This window comes from Mustela putorius, unplaced genomic scaffold, assembly GCF_011764305.1.
Source record: "Mustela putorius furo isolate JIRA1106 unplaced genomic scaffold, ASM1176430v1.1 tig00000407_pilon_pilon_pilon, whole genome shotgun sequence".
Classification (NCBI taxonomy): Eukaryota; Metazoa; Chordata; class Mammalia; order Carnivora; family Mustelidae; genus Mustela; species Mustela putorius.
This window is the reverse complement of record NW_025421373.1, coordinates 23,275,758-23,292,526: the sequence shown is the minus strand read 5'-3', so window position 1 is coordinate 23,292,526 and position 16,769 is coordinate 23,275,758. Positions and strand designations below refer to the sequence as shown.

Genomic DNA, 16,769 nt, shown 5'->3' with positions numbered 1-16,769 from the left:
AGGCATGCAGAGGACTCCGTTTGGGTTCTGAGATGTAATCGAATACACGTTGGCTGTTCTTTTATTGCACAAAAATGTCTTGAGCTTTTATTGCATGGCAGACTCCGTACAAGCCAGAGTACAATGGTGGAAAAAGAAGATATGGTACTCTAGCTTCACGAAGCCTTAAAATCTGGTCGGGGGAGCTGTGAATGATCACAAGAACCATAATAATAACAGTGTGATTATTTATAAATGTTAACAATGAAGATGATCTCAGAGAGAGGGGACAAGGCTTCCCATAGGGTGTACGGGATGCGGGGAGGGATGCGTGGGAGAGGAGCTTGGGCGGAAGAGCCGGCTGGGCTGGGCGGCAGATGGAGAGTGGGTGTAGAGGAAGAGGGAGGAGCCCAGGCTGCAGGCAGGTTTGTCGCTCTGGTGACAGGGAGACTTTGTTCATAGAGATCAGGAGTACATGGGAAGGAGCAGGTGTCCAGAGGAGTCGGGAGATGAGTTTGATTTGGCTTCCGCAGGAGGGGAGTGTGTGTCAGCTCCATGCAGGGGGGGAGAGCGGAGGAGAGCTCCAGGCTGGAGAGAAAGGCTTGAAAATCATTTGTGGAGGCACAGGGAGGGGGTAGACAAGATGCCTCGGACGGGCAAATAGAGCTTAAGACAGGGCCAGTGGCCATGGACACTGGCCGGAAACCCTGGCATTTACAGATCTTGGCTAGCAGAGTCCATCACTGCTTAGCTGTGTAATGCAGGCAAGTGTGCACCCTCTGAATCTCATCCTATTGGGAAATGGAGAGAGAAGAACCACCCCCCCCCACACACACACACAGGCTGGCCATGAATTGTGAGAATCCTGAGATGTGACGCAAGTCTGGGGACACTGGCGACCTTAGGGCTTACGCTGACCTCATCTGCTGTGGTACTTGAACTGGAGGTCACTCCTCCGCACCGCCCCCGCCCCCACCAGGTGGGGTCAGGCCTCCCCACCCCCAACCCCAGCAAGCTGGCCCAAGGCCTCAGCCTCCGGTTGGCACTGGGCCGGTGTTTTGTGGTAGGCAAGAGGAAAGATAAGGGCATTACCAGGCCCTGGGGCAAATCAGTGCCAACCAGGGAAAGGCAAACAAGCGTCAGGATCAGAAAGATAACAGGCACCTGTTACAGCAGCCTCTGCGGCAGTGAAATGAGCACAAAGGAGCCAACCTTCTCCCGGAGAAGAACTGAACACCTGTTCCACGCCGGGTTATTCATGGAGGGTGTTGAAATAAATCACCAAGAAACTCTTCGAGAGAAGTACTGCTGTTAGACCATTTCAGAAGTGAGGAAACTGAGGCTCAGACAGGTGAAGTGACTTGGGCCTACATCACACAGTTAGTAAGCGGCAGGGCGCCATCTGGACACAGCTCTGGCACCTTGACCGTGAGGATGGGGTGGATACACAGAGACATGGGAGGGATGGCTCCTGAACCTCTCTCCTTTCTGGACTTTTTCTCACTCCCCAGCTGCTGCCAGATTTCCACACTAGAGTGTCACACAGAATCTTAGACTCTCATGAAGAGCCAGTAGAATTCTGGAAAAACCTAACTGGCCATGCGACCTTGGGCAGGTGCCTTCTGTACTCTTAGTCCGTTTGCCCCAAGGCATGATGGCGGGGTTGAGCCAGATGGGGGCAGGTCTCATTGCAGGATGCCATGATTCTAAGCCCTTGGAGCACCGCTCCTCGCCCTCAGCCACTGCCACGGCCACCCACGCCATGACAGAGCCAGATGGCAAGAGGCAGAAGTGGGCGTGGGGGGGGCAGGGCTCCCTCTGATACCCCACAGGAGCCTCGCCTCGCTCTATCTCTGCTTCTGTTTTGCTGTATTTGACGGTGGCCACGGTTTCCAGGAAAGAAGAGAGAGGCGGAAGAGTTAACTTTCCGCCACCCACACAAATATTTTTGGCCGGCTTTGTCTTTGGGCTGCCAAGCCAGGAGGGAGGGGTTGGCAGGAGCACTCCAATGCAAGTCTGCCTCCCAAAGAGGGAGGACTCCCAAGCCAGCTGGGAGGCCTGGGCAGGCCCCTCGAGGCCCGAGTTCTGGAACACCCACTGAGTTCGGGAGCCCCGTGCAGGGACAGGTGGTCAGGACCCACAACAGGAATGACAGCAGCCCCTTACTGAGCATCCCCTAGTGCGTGGCCACACCTTGCACCCAACACTCCTGAATGGCAGGTGTGCAGGTGCTGTAAACAGATGAGGAAACTGAGGCAAGCAGAGATAAATTCCAAATCCAGAAGCACACCATGGTTGAGTGGTAGAGCGGGACATGTGTCCAGATGCTGGGCTCTGTGCTCTTATCCTCTGCTCTCAGTGACTGCAGACTAACTCCAGGACCCCCCACAGAGGGCCTGCCTGTGTGGGAACATCTCCAAGGTGGACAGGAGAGAGCCTGCTCCAGTCTCAGCAGAAACGGGTGGGGAGGGGTCTTCTAATTTTGGCTCCCTCAGACCCACATCCCTCCATGACCACAGGCTCCAAGGGCATGGAGCCTCAGCAGGCAGGGGTGACACAGAAGGCACAAATCTGCTGTCCTCTTATCAGGGAGGTCAACTCTCAGCCCAGAGCCACGGAGATCTCCCCCAGGTTGTCCAGCAAGTCAGATGCCAGGCCGGCACTAGGACCCAGGCGCCCAGGCACCTGCCTCCAGCTAAGCCCAGCTCCACCCTGAGGGAGCTTTCCCTGCTCCCTCCCCTGACCTTAGGGAGCCCAAACAGGGTACCCGGCTGAGCTGATGGTCAGATGCTCTACAGTCCCTGTCCAGGAAGTCTGAGGGCCTGCCCAGATCTCCCGAGGGTAGGCCCAGGGAAGATGGCCTTGGCAGCCTCATGCTCTTTCTGCTGTTTACTTTGTGATGGGAGGGAAAGGGCACTGGCTTTGGAATCAGATCTGGGTTCCAATTCTGACTCTACTATTCAGTGGCTGCCTGACCCTGGGCAAGTCTCTTCATGTATTCGAGCTTCAGCTTCCCCAGCTGCAAAATGGGTTAAAGTAGGGCCGACTTCAAAGGGTTGATGCAGGGATTTATTGAAAAAAACACAGGCTCATTCCTTTCCTCCGCAGGAAATGAGGGAGCACCGTTGTGTGCAGCTCAGCAGCTGGGCACTGGGGGAGAATGTTAGCACAGTCTGGCCTCCCCAGGTTCCCCATCCACAGTGCCCACAGCCTGCTGCAGGGGAAGGTGGAGGGAGTGAGGAATGGTGAGGGTTGGGCTTAAGTGGGTACATTGCAGGGTCAGGGCATGGGGTCCCAGTTTTGAGTCTCCCACTGACTTGGTGAGTCATGTCGGGGGAAAATCACAGGCTCTGATTCCACAGTGCAGAGACGGAACTAGGTAGGAGGGGGGAAGCAGTCCAGAAAGACGAGACCCTCTTTCCTCTGAAGGCCCTTTTGCCCCGGAAGTCTTCGTACCTGGCCTCCCCACCTGCAGTCTTCCTGTCTCCACCCTCTCCTGGGTCTACTCCATTCTTCTAAAGTGCAGCCTTGAAATGTGCTCACTTGCTCAAGGACACTCCATGGCTCCTTGTTTCCCACAGAATAAAAGAAAACAAACAAAACAAAACCAAAAAACCCCAGTTGCCAACAAAGGGAAATGCAGATTCAAAGGCAGATCTCATGATTCTTGGCTGAAGGCAAGGAAGGGGGGCTTCCTGGGGGTGACGTTTCAGTTGGATTTGAAGGACCTTGACAGGAAGTGCTCAGCATTCTGATGGATGGAAGGTACTCCATCCACCAAGGCCCAGTGAAGGCAAAAAGGCAGGACCGTTTGGGGAGGAATCTGGAGAAATGTGATGGCCTGGATAGGCTGAGGCTAGGCCATGTGTGGCAGGGCTGCAGGAGGTAAGGCTGGAAGACAAAATCCCCAGGCTTCCGCTGCCTGGACGCTCGTTCCTGCTGGCTCGAGAGGTGATGCAGGGGCAGCCCGATGGGATGTGGGGAGCCGCTGCAAGGCCCAGTTCTTGGGGGGTTGGGCTGGGAGGAAAAGGTGGGAGCCTGAAACCAGGGCTGGCGCAGGGATTCCTGCCAGAGGAACGCCTCAACGCCTGGCTCAGCGCCAGGCACATAATAACAAAAACAATGATAATAGCTGATGTTTATGAAGTGTTTACTATGTCAGGTGCTGTTCCAGACACTCAGTGTGCAGTAACCCATCCTATCTTCATCACAACCCTATAAGGAAGGTACTATTATTATCCCATTTTGCAGATGAGGAAGTTGTCACTCAACTAGTAAGTGGCTGAGTCAGGGTTCATATCCTGATGGTCTAGCTCCAAATAGCACTCTTATCCATAAGACTATACTGCCTCAGTAGTATGATTGTTACTGAATGAATGAATGAATGAATGGGAAGGAAGGATAGGAGGAGGGAAAGTTGGAAGGGAGAGAGGGAGGAGATTATTTCCAACACGTGGTAGATTGCCTGGCACATAGTAATCACTCAATAAATATTTATCAAGTAGAGTAATGAGGGCAGGGTGACTGAGGCATTAACTGTGTGCATAGCCTAGGGGCAAAAATGGAGTTCCCATGGGGAAAGGAGTCGGTCAGAACTCATCCAGATGGCTAAGGGTACCTCTGCTCACCCCACCCTTGCCTGACAGCCCCTCAGCATCAGGAGTGGGTGGGGGGGATAGTGTCCAGCCTGTCTGGAGCCGAGTTCCTCCTGTCACTGAAAAGAGAGCTTCTATTGTCCTCAAGAATCTGAGCTGAGAGTACGTTCCTGCCTTAGCATTTCTCTCCCAATGAAGTGATGGGAACCAAGGTCGGGGGGTCCAGAGGGGAAATCCCAAGCACCCCAAACCTCTGGAATAGGTGAGCATGAGAAAGCCCAGCATTCACGATTACCCTGCTGTATGTTCTCAGAAGAGTCACTTCCTTACAGTGGGCCTCAGTTTCCCCAGCTGAAAAAGGCCTTGGGCAGAATGGTTGGTGGGGGTAGGAGCTGCCAAGATCGAAACTATCCCCGAATCCTCCCTGAACTGGCCCTGTGCCTGCATTTTCTGGTGAGTGAAGTCAGTTCTAGAAGGATATGCAAGCGTGACCACACATTACTGACCCTTCCCTTCAGTGCTGCAGGACAGATGGACCAGTCCTGCCTTCCTTTCTTCCTTCCTCAGCCTCCAGCCATCACTGCCCTCACTGCACAGCCTGCTCTGACCTCTCCTCCTGCCTCCCTACTTCTCTCCATTCCTCCGTTCCCGTCTACCTCCTGGGACGGAAGGAGCCAGTGGCGATGGGGAGGGGGTATCATGTGAAGGTGGGGAGCTCTGGAGGCATCAGGAAACCATCCCTTGGTGAGAAGGAAGAAGGGGCTGGGAAGAGCCCCCCAAGCTGGGCACGCTGGGTGGTCCCAGGAGGGATGAGTGTCAGCCAGACCTCAGTTCAGCCTTCCTATAGCTGGGTAACAGCACCAGTCACATCATCTCACCGGATTTCAGTTGTTTTTTTTTTTGCTAGAATGGCGACTCAGTCATTCATTTGTTCCTTCATTCATTCAACACGTACTCACGAATGCCAGCTATGTACCACTGGCTATTTTAAGCACTGGTGATACACAGTGAACAGAAAAGAGAAAAGCTCTGCCCACGGGACGCTCACATGTTAGTTGGGGTGGATGGGTAACAAGTAAATAAGAAAGCATGTCAGATGGTGATAAGTACAATGGAAAAATAATTAAGCAGGAAAGGGAAGCAGGGACTGCTCTGTATTAGGAGGGCAGAGAAAACAGTGATATTAATATGAAAACCCTTGACAGATGCCATTCTGTGTTTTTATGGCATATGTATTTCAAGTTCACAATTATGTTAAATTCTCATATGCAATTATAAATACATAAAATCAACATTAGGTGGCAAACTCGGGAACAGAAGCCTTGCAAACCTCTGGGAGATTTATTTCTTATGCTAATATTTTGATTATGCAATTGTTCATTTCATCTTCCACTACGAACAAACCTACCGTTTAGGATTGAGTATTTTTATAATCCTGGATATAAAAATATGACTTCGCGTATTAGCATTATCTCTTTGAAAACATTCTTTTCCAAGTTCATTAAGTTGAGAGTGTCTCCTCCATGTAAAACACGAACTTGAGGATAACAATATTGATGTCACAGTGTTGTGAGGATTTAATCAGGTAATGTGTGTAAGTACTTGATAAGATGCAACTATTGGAATCATTATTATTTCTGTTCGGGGGTGACTGCGGACATAATCAGAACAAAAGCTACCATTTATTGCGTATTGACTATGTACTGGGCACTGAATTCATACATTATATCAATTATGATCTTATTTATTCCCCCCAATAACTTTATGAGGCAGGTACCTACTATTATCCCCATTTAACCGAGGAGGGTAATGGAGGCCAGGAAGATGAGTCTGCCCGTGGTCCCAGAGCAGAAAAACCACTAGCCAGGACTTGAGGCTGCCTGGGACCTGAGCTGGCCACTGGGGGGCTCTCTGAGGGTCAGTGAAAAGAACCCCTCATTCTGCCTCCTGCCACGCCCTGTGTGACCTGGGCCGCATCCCTCCACTCCGGGGCCTCGGTGACCCCCTCCAACCACACAGTTGCAGGGCTGAGCTTGGGGGCTCCAAGTGGCTCTCCTGCTGCAGATTGCCCATGGGTCCCAGCACCCAGGATGCTGGAGGACTCAAACCCGTTCCAAATGGATGCCTCAAATCCAGCCTGCTCACAAAATCAGCCAAATCCCATGCACGTCACATCTATTTCTGCCCTGCTGGGTTTATAAATATGTGGGCCAGGGAACCAGCTTGGGCAGAACCAGAGGGACTGAAGTCATGGCTATAAATACAGGGCCAAGGCTGGCTGGGGTCAGGAGGGGGATGCCGCAGGGTCAAGGCCGGCCTGGAAAACCACACCCTGGGGCGTCCTGTGTGCAGTCCAGTGTCCTGGAAATGCAAGAGAACAGAGGCCCCAGGGATAGGGACTTGCCCAAGGCCACATGGACAGTGAGGGTCTGAGGTGGGTGGGCATGGAGTACAAGGCTCCAGGCTCTGAGTAGAGCGCCACCTACTGTCCTCACTCGTAAATACCCCTCACCCCGCCCGGCAACTCTCCCTGGTTCAACAAACCCATTATATTAAGATTTAAGCTTCGGCTTAAAATAAGCAGAAAATAAAATAAAATAAGCTTCTGCTAATAACATACTTCTTTTTATGTATGTATTGGGGTTCTCAAAAATTTCAGTTGAGAAAGAGTTCTGTGACTAAAACCTCAGGAAATGACTAACCGTAGCTACCTCCCTTTCCATCCGACTCTTCCCACGCAGCGTGGCCTAGTCCTGCACTGAAGCAGGCCATACCGACCCAACAGCCGACCTGTAATTTCCTCCCTAGTCTGCACTTGGCGACATAACTTTGATAATTCGAAAATGGCTGCGGGGCGAGTTGTCACACCATAGAGACAGGCAGATGCTACAGATCAGGCTTTTTTTTTCCCCCTGGAGAGCCAGTTGTCAACATTTATCAGTCCACCACTGCTTACAACCATGACTAGTGAATCCCTGCTCTGCCTGTTTCCTGGCTGGCTGACCTTGGGCCAGTTCTCCATCGGAACTCTGCCAGCCTCCATTTTTTCCATCTGCAAAGTGGGAACAATAACCACACCGACAGCATTGCGACTGTCAGGCTAAATAAGCTTGTACCCCTAAGGGTCAGCACAGCGGTTTCCAAACCTGTCTGCATGTTCGAATCCCCGGAGGACTTTTTACACACACCAAAGCCTCGGCCATCCCCCGAGCCAACTCAGTTACAGCCTAGGGAGGTAGGATGGGGGCACCCATGTATTTGGAAATTTCCTGGGTGATTCCAACATGCAGACAAGGTTGGGAACTGCTGGCTCACATTGCCTGCCTCTTGGCAAGCACTCAGCAGCTGTCCAGGAACTAGGAAAGAGAAGGGGGCAGTAGTGGGGAGTCTTGCTTGTTTGTTCTATTTCAAGGCCCAGTCTGCCTAAAATGTGTAGGAGATGCTGCCTCCAGGGACCACGAAAGGAGGGTCTTGGCCCTCTCCTTTCCAGATGTGCTCTTGGACACCCCTCCACGCTCCAGAGCAGATGGGCACAAGCCTATAGACCCCGAGGAGGCCTCACTTCATGTGTTACTCAGCTGGCCAGCTGGGAGATGAACAGGCCTCAGCCAGGCCTCTCCCTCCCCTCCTAGAGAGGATGAGGCCAGCTCTTCTCAACCCACAAGCCAAGGATCCATGAAGTTTGGCTTAGCCTGGGAGACAGCAAGCTGCCGATTTGGAAGACTCAGATTAAGAATAGAGATATTCGGCTTATGCCAAGGGCTTGGGGCCTCAGCCCAGCTTTGCCCTGGACCACTGAAAATGAAAGCAGTAGTAAAATGAAAATCAGTAGTAAAAATATCCTGGTCAGTATGTACTGGATTCGTCCTATGCACTAGGACGTACCGCATCAGGCCCTTGACAGACAGTCTGGTATGGAGCTATGCTCTCCGATCCCGTGGCCATGCGCCGCCTGCGTTACCGAGCCCTTGGGATGTGGTGAGTTTACCCTGAGTTGTACTGTCAAGGAAGGATACCGCAAAGGTTTTGTGTACCCAAGGAAGAATGTAAAATGTCTCACTGATAACTTTCTAAGGATTTATTACATGATGAAATGATGCTATCGTGGACTTCAATAAATGTGTATTATTAAAATAAATCCCCTGAGTTCTTTTTTCCCCACCTGTTGCTTTTTACTTGGGTAGCGTGGCTGCTAGAAAATTTACAGTTACATAAGTACTTGCATTATTTCAATAAACAGTGCTGGCATAGAGGTCAGGAGGACATACTCTCCAATGCCATGGTCCTGGGCTTTGAGTCCTATCCTGTACTCTGACACTTACCAGCTGGGAGGCCTTGAGCAAGGTATATAACTGTGCCTCGGTTTCCTTATCTGTCAAATGAGGATAATAATCGTAATTACCTCTTGTGACTTTGGTGTGGATTTAGCGTCCTGGCGCGGACAAGGAATCCATTAAAAATCAGCAATCAGGGGACCATCTGGCACTTGGCTAAGTGACTTCCTTGGATTATCATGCCTCATTAGATGCCGAACTCCCTGTCACTGGCGGTGACCAAGCAGAAGCTGGGAAACTCCTTGGCAGGCTGCTCTAGAAATGGCCAGAAAATTGAATGTGGGTGGGGGAGGCACTGTGAGATGATCTTTGAAGATGACTCCCAACTCTGACGCTGCCTCGCTCCATCATATCCTTCCCTTTCCCAAATTTTCATTCAACCCCACTAAATATAATAGACTTACAGGTGCCTCTGGGGGCCAGAGTCTTGCAGGACACTATGGGGGAAAATGAAGGTAAAACAGACATGGTTTTGCCTACAAGCAGTCCAGTGTCGACAGATGGCCTGAGGCAGCCGGGCTATCACAAGGGCTTCCACAAAAGTTGTCAGTTTTGCTCACCGTTTGTTCATTCATTCATTCACTCGCTCATTCATTCAGCAAGCCAGCAATTTTGGAGCACGTGCTGGAAGCCAGGGCTGCTCTGTGAGTGGTGAGCACAGCCAAGACAAGTCACTCCCCTGGACGTGGAAATGTTGAGAGCCGGGAGGATAGGGAAGACAAATGATACACGAGGAGACAATTAAATAAGCCAGGTAATCACAGATTGTGAGGGGCGCTCTGTAAACGATAGAAGAAAGAGCACCGCTTCTGCTCTAATGTGGCAGCTATCGTCCCCAGGGCCACAGGCCTGGCACCCAGTAGGGGCTCCCGCAATGCCTGCTGTGCAGATCTCAAACAAGAGACACTGTGGGGTGTGGAAAAGGGATGGATTGGTTCCACCTGGAAATTTTCTCTGACACGGGGAATCAGACTGTCAGTCCATCAGTGGCCTGGCAAGGCAGGGAAGCAGGTACCTGGGTCTGGAGACCCGCGTACAAGCCAGAGTTATGATCTGCCATCTTCTAGGAGCCACCGACCTCAGGCAAGCTCTTTCTCCTCTCTTGCCTCGGTTTACCCCTCCCCAGAGTGAGGAGGCTGGAAGAGATGCTTGCCAAGAGTTCCTTCAACTCTGGTAAGTCTGTGGGTCTTCCTTATCCAAGATTCTGTGCCTTGATCCCAGAGGGCAGTGGTTCGGGGAGGTTGGGGGCTGTGTGGCATGGACACAGCTGGATGCGGGAATATACCCAACCCCCTCTGGGGACCCCTCAGCTTCAGTATCCCCTGTGGGAGGAGCCAAAGTCACGAGACACTGGTGCACAGTGGCCAAATATTGGGACTGGAAAGAGCTAAAGCCCCCATCTGATTCTTGGATTCCCTTTCCTTCAGGGCCCTCAGCCTCAGCTTGTTCACCTCCAGGGTCAGGGGCCTTGCTTTCCCTAGGGGAAGTTCATTCATTCCATCCCGAGCGCCCCTTTTCTGTTGAGGTGAAATCTCTCTTCCGGCAGCCCCTTTCACCCCACCCCACGGATCATAATCCCATCGTCTGAGCATGATGGAACAACTTCAGCCCTCTTTTCTAACCTTCCTTCAAGCTAAACCTCAGTCCCGTCAAACACTCCACCAGGAACGAGTTTTCTGAGCCCTTCCCATCCCGTTCACCTTCCTCTACCGTCAGCCCAGTCTATCAGATTCTCAGAAGTGAACGGACCCAGTATTCCAGGAAAACCAAACCGGTACAGACCATCACCACCTTCACTTCGGGCATTCCATCATCACCAACGCGGCCAAACACATTAGCCTTTTTTCCCTTTCTTTCCATAGCCGTATCTCTACTGCGTCACATTGTCCCCATGGATCACAAAGACCTCACTCTACAACTGCTACTTTCATGCCACATCGCCCGTAGCGTGGACCTGCGCTGGGCCATGGCGAGCCCAGTGGCGGATTCTGATCTGTATTTTGGCAAGTTTGACCATCCGTGGAAAGGTTTCTCTGTGAGTGGTGGAGTCAAGTTAAAAGAAAATAATAATCACCACCAACAACCCACCCCACCCCCCAGCCGCCAGCACATACATGCACATACAGGATAAAATAAAACAATGGAAGGGAAACATGTTTTGTCAACAGTTATCCAAAACTGTTATTAAGGAAACTCAGAACACGCTTATCGAGGTAATGGCTGGCTGGCTGAACAACCGGGAGGTGTGGGGGCCCCGAACGTATAGATCTAGGGCAATAGGGCGACAGTCTCAGGGGTCGGGGCAGGTGGCAGAAAGGGAGCTGTGACAGACGATGCGGAAGGAGGAGGCCGGAGGTGCTGAGTCTGACTTCTGCAGATGCAGTGTCCTGCCCTCCCTGAACCCCCGCTTCTCCTGGCCCCTGAAGCCTCTGCTCAGCTCACACCAAGTCATCCAGCCCCACACCTTCCACTCTCTGTGACCAAGGGCAGGGCCCTTCCCTTCCCTGGGCCTGAGAAAACGGGCCACCTCTGCTTGCTGCTTCACATGGCGAGGGCAGAGGGGGCAAAAGTATTGAACACGGTGCCTGGCCCAGAGCCACAGCCTAGCACCTCCCAGAGACAGTGGGGGGAGCACTCAGCCAACGGGCCCCATGTGCTGGGGGTCTGCTTTGTGGGGGTCGGTGGAAAAACTGCGCGACGTTGTCTGAATTAGTTTGCCTCTCGCATCTGTTTTCCCATAGGCAAACCAGGACTAATTACAGTGCCCCCACCTCAATGGGCTGCTGTGAGGATTGAAACCAGTTCATATAAGTAAAGGGCTTCGAGCTCACCAGTAAGTACACGGTATGTGTTATTGCGGCTGCCACGAAGGGCTGAGCCAGGGGTTCCAGAAACTCTCTATCTCAGCACCTGCCCTCCAGCTCAGAGCTGCTGCACCACGTGTGTGCGTGTGTACGTGGATCTGTCTCGTGTGCATGTGTGCATGTCTCTCCAAGTGACTGTATGCAGGGGTGAGTCTCCGTGTGTCTCTCTGTGCACGCCTGGTCTGTACGCCTGTGTGCAGCTGTGTGTGTGTCTGTCTTTGCATATGTGTGTGCACGTGTGTGGGGCGGCTGGGGAGACCGTGTGCAATGCTGCTGGGAGTGGCCTAGGAGGTGGCTCCGCCAGACCAAACAACCCCAGTGCTCCAAGCTCCAGCTTTCTCTCTCTCCTTTCCGGTTCCCTTTAGCCCGTTCCTGCTTCCAGGGAGCAGAGCTGGAGGGAGGCCCTGGCAGGGTAGGTACAGGGCACTCCCCTCTCCCTCCTCACAAGGTTTTCTAGCCCCTGCTTTGCTGCTACAACCCCACACAGGCCCCTTCCCTCTCTGAAGGGGTTCTCAGTCTTCCTGTTCCCTCCTGGAGGAGGGCACCCCATGATCCTGCTGGCCATGCTACGGAAGAGCACGGCTAGCCCTGCCACTGCCCCGGATGGGGCACAGCGTTTCCCCAGGAGGGGTTTTTGGTAGTGTCTGTGGCTAGATCCAAGGCCAGTCCCCAAGCAGAAGCCATCCTCGGGCCTCCCCAAGCTTCCGGCCACCCACTATACTACCTGTAAAGGCTGTGGCCCCGGCCCGGGACCAGAGGGACTGTTTGGGGGCATTCTGAGGGGCAAGGGCCCCTGAGACCAGCCAGGACCCAGCCCCAGGGCTCCAGGTCGGACTCAGCCAGGGCGGTGGTCGCTGAGCCCTTACTACCTGCTGGGTTGGCTCACTGAACCCCCACAGACATCTGGCCAGGCAGGTGCTGTCACTGCCCCAATTTTACAGATGAGGAAACTGAGACTCAGAGAGGTCAGGAGGCTGCTTGAAGTTACAGAGTGGGTACAGACAGAGCTGGGTCTGGAGTCCGAGGCTCTGAAAGAGTGAGTACTCTCCTCTCCCCCCAGGGGAATCGCTCGCAGTCCGTTCTTCCCTTCGTGAGGTGGTGGTGACGCCCTCTTGCGTCAGCCGAGTCACTGATGGGCCTGACCCTGGCTTCTGCATCATCAGCTCAGGTTCCTGACAACCCATTTCACAGATCAGGAAAGCAGAGCTGAGAAAGGAGCAGCGACCCGCCAGGTCCCTCGGCCGCAGCAGGAGCAGAGCACAGGCCCCCCTGACTGCTTTTCTTCCTTCTCTTTTCTCCTAACCGCACAGCAAATGCACGCTTTTCCCTCTGCCTGAAGTTGTGTCATCACCGGTTGACCTGGGTGCGACTCTGCCGGGAAGGAGCCTTGCTGTCACACAAACTCTGCCCCCAGAAATCAAGGTGAAGTCTAAGGAAATGGAGTGCTCAGGGTCTCCCTGTGGCTTGGCAAGGGTTACGTGTCTGAGTGGACGCTGGTCGCATGAACAGTTTCGTCTTCTAAATGGCAATGTTACTTTAGGAAGTGTTGTTGAAAGCCCATTGCTCCCAACGCAGCAGGCCCCACCTCCCGCTCCCTAGCCAGGCAGATCTCTCTATAACGATGCACAGAAAGCTGCCCAGTGCCTCATAAAGTAGGCTTCTGTTTGTCCTTGGCCTTGGGTGTAGCTGTTGGTAGTTCTGCAGGACCCACAAGGCCACTGAAGGCCGCCTGGGAAATGTGATAAGTTCTGAAAGCAAGGTCTGTGCCCCTGACCCTGGCCGGCTGCTTGTCCAGGATTTGAAACAGCTGGTCCAGGCCCCAAGCGAACCTGGTACAAAGGAATGCGGACAACTCCATGTGGCCCACCCCTGCTCCAGGGAGCCCAGCCCTAAACCCCCCAACCTTCCAGAGAAACAAGAACCCCCTAGAAGTAGATGGAGGTCGCCCCATCCTCAGGCAGAGCTAGGGAACGACTGCAGCCTTGCTGGGAGCAACGTCTCCGGAGGCTGGTGTGGATACTGGGGCCCTGGGAGTGCAAGGAACTTGCCCTGGGCTCCTTCCTCTGCACCTGCTGTCTCCCCAAGAAGGGCTCCTGAATCCATCCCCACCCACAGATGCTGTCCACATCCTGGAGCCGATCTGTGGGGCCCTCTGCCTGTTGCAGGAGAGACCAGAAAGGACAGTCTCAGAAGCTGTGCCTCCTGCAGCCAGGCAGGGTCGTGCTTGCCTAGAGTTACTGCTGAGACCCATCACCAATGAAGCTCCATGGACAGATAGTCTTTGCCATGAGTAACAGTGAGAGCATCAGCCAGCCACATAGAAAGGAGGGGATATGCAGGGGCACATCCTTACTGGCACTAGCTCTAAGCACCCCAGCCTGGAGAAGTGATCAGGGGGTCCACCCACAGGCTCCCCATGTGCCCTGCATCCTCCCAGGGCACCTCCCCCCTTCCAGGGCAGTCCTGGATTGGCACATAAAACACAGCTAAGTAACTAGGGTGTCAAGGCTGAATAGCAGGAAGGCTAAAGCCAGGGTGGCCCCTCGCCTACCCGCCCAACCCTATGATTCAAAGCAAGGCTGAGGCCAGATAAAGCCCTTGAAAATGTCAGTCAGGGAACAATCTCTTTCCCAAACTCTCCGCCTTTGACCTTGGGCACCCAGCCCTGACCTTGGGATGGGCTGATCTTTTTCCCAGGTCTGGCGTTCCATCCCCTGTCCCTTCACACACACACACACACACACACACACACACACACAGAGTATGTGACAATTGGGCTTTTCACTCTTATCACAGAATTATAAAACTGCTAGTTTGTGGGGGCCAAAGAATCGTTTATAAACAGATCACACTGGGTCCTAGACACCCTGACCAAACATTCTTCTGGGGATTTAAAATGAGAGAAGCACCAAGAGAGCTGTTGCCAAAATGAACAGGACCCCAGGAACCTTCCCCTGTCTTCGTTCACCTGAGTAGTTCATACTTTCATCTAATATGTTTTTATGTATTTTTCCCTTGTGTAGGTGCGAAATAACACACAAGCCTTGTGAAAACCAAAATTAGCGGTCCACGTGGCACTATCCACATTCCACACTTGGGGAAATACTGTCTTGGCACAAATCCGCCATTGTAAGGACAGGGAAACTGAGGCCCAAGGAAGGGAGGAGACCTGTCTAGCCTCCACAGCAAGGTTGTGCGGGGCCACCACCAGAATCTGGAGCCCTGCTTCCAGCAAGCCTCACTCTTTAGGGAGAGAGGATCCAGGACTCAGGTCCCTGGTGCCCCCAGTGCCCTTGTTTGCACAGCATCTGAGGGCAGCCCCCAGCCTCTTCCCCGAGGCCTGGCCCTTGTCCTGTTTTTTTTCCTCTGACCCCTTCTGGAGCTGCCAGCCTCCACTACTCTCTCCCTGATGCTGCTGGAAAGCTGTCCCCTCTCTTGGACTGGCTTTCCTCACCTTCCTTGGCTACAGGGAGGATGCCACGTGGCTGGAACGGAGCCCTCTGGAAAAGAGGACCACAGACGTGGGCAAAGAGGCCGTTATCAGCCCCTTGCTCTGTGCCTCAGTCTTTGTCTCTGGCAAACAGGCAGAGGTTTGCAGGTGTGAGGAAGGCCAAACTGGGTAGGAGGAAAAGAAAAGAAGGAAGATGGCAGTCACGGGGTGTCCCGCCCCCCCCCCCAGAAGGACCAGCACCAACTCAGCTGGAGGGTCTCCTCACCCCAGGGGACCCCTCCAGGGGGCAGCGAGCAGGCTCCCCGGTGCTGGGAGATAGGTAGGAGTCTGCCCAGGACTCTGGCCACAGCAGGCCAAGAGGGAGGCCAGTCTGGCCCTGTGAACAGGGCCGCACTGACCTACAGACATGCTCGCACACACATACTCAGCCATGCAACAGGCACACAAACACAGAACTCAGACATTCACACACATTTCTTGCCATGCCCTCATTTGTACAGATGCAAATGACCCCAACCCTTCCTACCCCACCGCCCACCCTGGGCACACAGCGGGGCCAGTCTGCCTCCCCCCCCCCCCCGCCCCCAGTCCCCAGCCCCAGGCTTGGCGGCGTCTCTGTCCCGCTGCCTGGGAGACACATGTGGTTTCAGTTAGCAGCAGAGCGGGCATTTCCGTCCCAGACAGCCGGGCCCTGCCAGGGCCCCGGCCCCACAGGCGCCCACAAGAAGGGCCCACCTCGGCCCCCGCTCCTCCACTGGCCATCCCGGGGACCCCAGAGGGCCCTTTTCCCTGGAAGACCCCTGATCTCCTCTCCCACAGTCTCCCCCTCACCTGGAGCCAGAAGCTGCACCCACTCGCGCAGGCACTAGCTGTGCCCGGGGCCTCCGGCCACGACTGCCCGCCTGCCTCTTCGCTCTCGCTCTGTCTCGGAGCAGGCTGAGCGGGATGGAAGGAGGGCAGGGTGTCAGGGGGGCGGGCGGGAGGGAGGGGAGGGGGCGTGTGGAAATGAAACTTTAATAACAGAGCCCCTTTTGTTTCCGAGCATATGGGATATTTCATACATACTGAAGACATTAGCCGTCTATATTTTTAAGGGCTCCCGCTAAAGGATGAATAAATACAGCCCATATTCCACTCGGCAAACATGCACATGCCAAGTGCCGACTTCTGGAGCATTTCAAAACCCAAAGAGAAAGCCCCCAGTGACACCGGACACTTAAAAGTAAATATGTTTCCCAAACCTCAGGCTCGCCTTGCCCTTCTTATAACCACCTGGAGGCCTTGAGGCTCCTTTCCTCCCCCCTCCTTCCCTGCATCCCGCTACCTTCCACTTCAGAGCAGGGAAACAAGCCGCTGGAATCCAGCCTCCATCCCAGTTCTCTTTCCCAGGAAGCTCCCCCCCCCTCACTTCCCTCAACTCCCAGCAAGACCCCAGAGTGTCCAAGTTCCAAAAAACCTTAGAAATCTTTGCCTTGTCATTTCTGAGAAAGGGCACCAAGGCCCAGAAAGGGGCAGGGACTTGCCTGAGGTCACACAGCAAATCAGG

At 53.7% G+C, this 16,769-nt stretch overlaps 1 protein-coding gene across 1 annotated transcript in view; it reads right to left on the bottom strand.

Moving 5' to 3' along the window:
- The window catches only part of SYNPO (synaptopodin), a 53,941-nt gene extending 37,802 nt beyond the window's left edge, over nt 1–16,139 (bottom strand). Inside the window, exon 1 of the mRNA XM_045079575.1 lies at nt 16,055–16,139. The gene's annotated coding sequence lies outside the window, so the exon portion shown is untranslated. The remainder of the gene's footprint in view (nt 1–16,054) is intronic.
- Between the last annotated feature and the right edge of the window lie 630 nt (nt 16,140–16,769).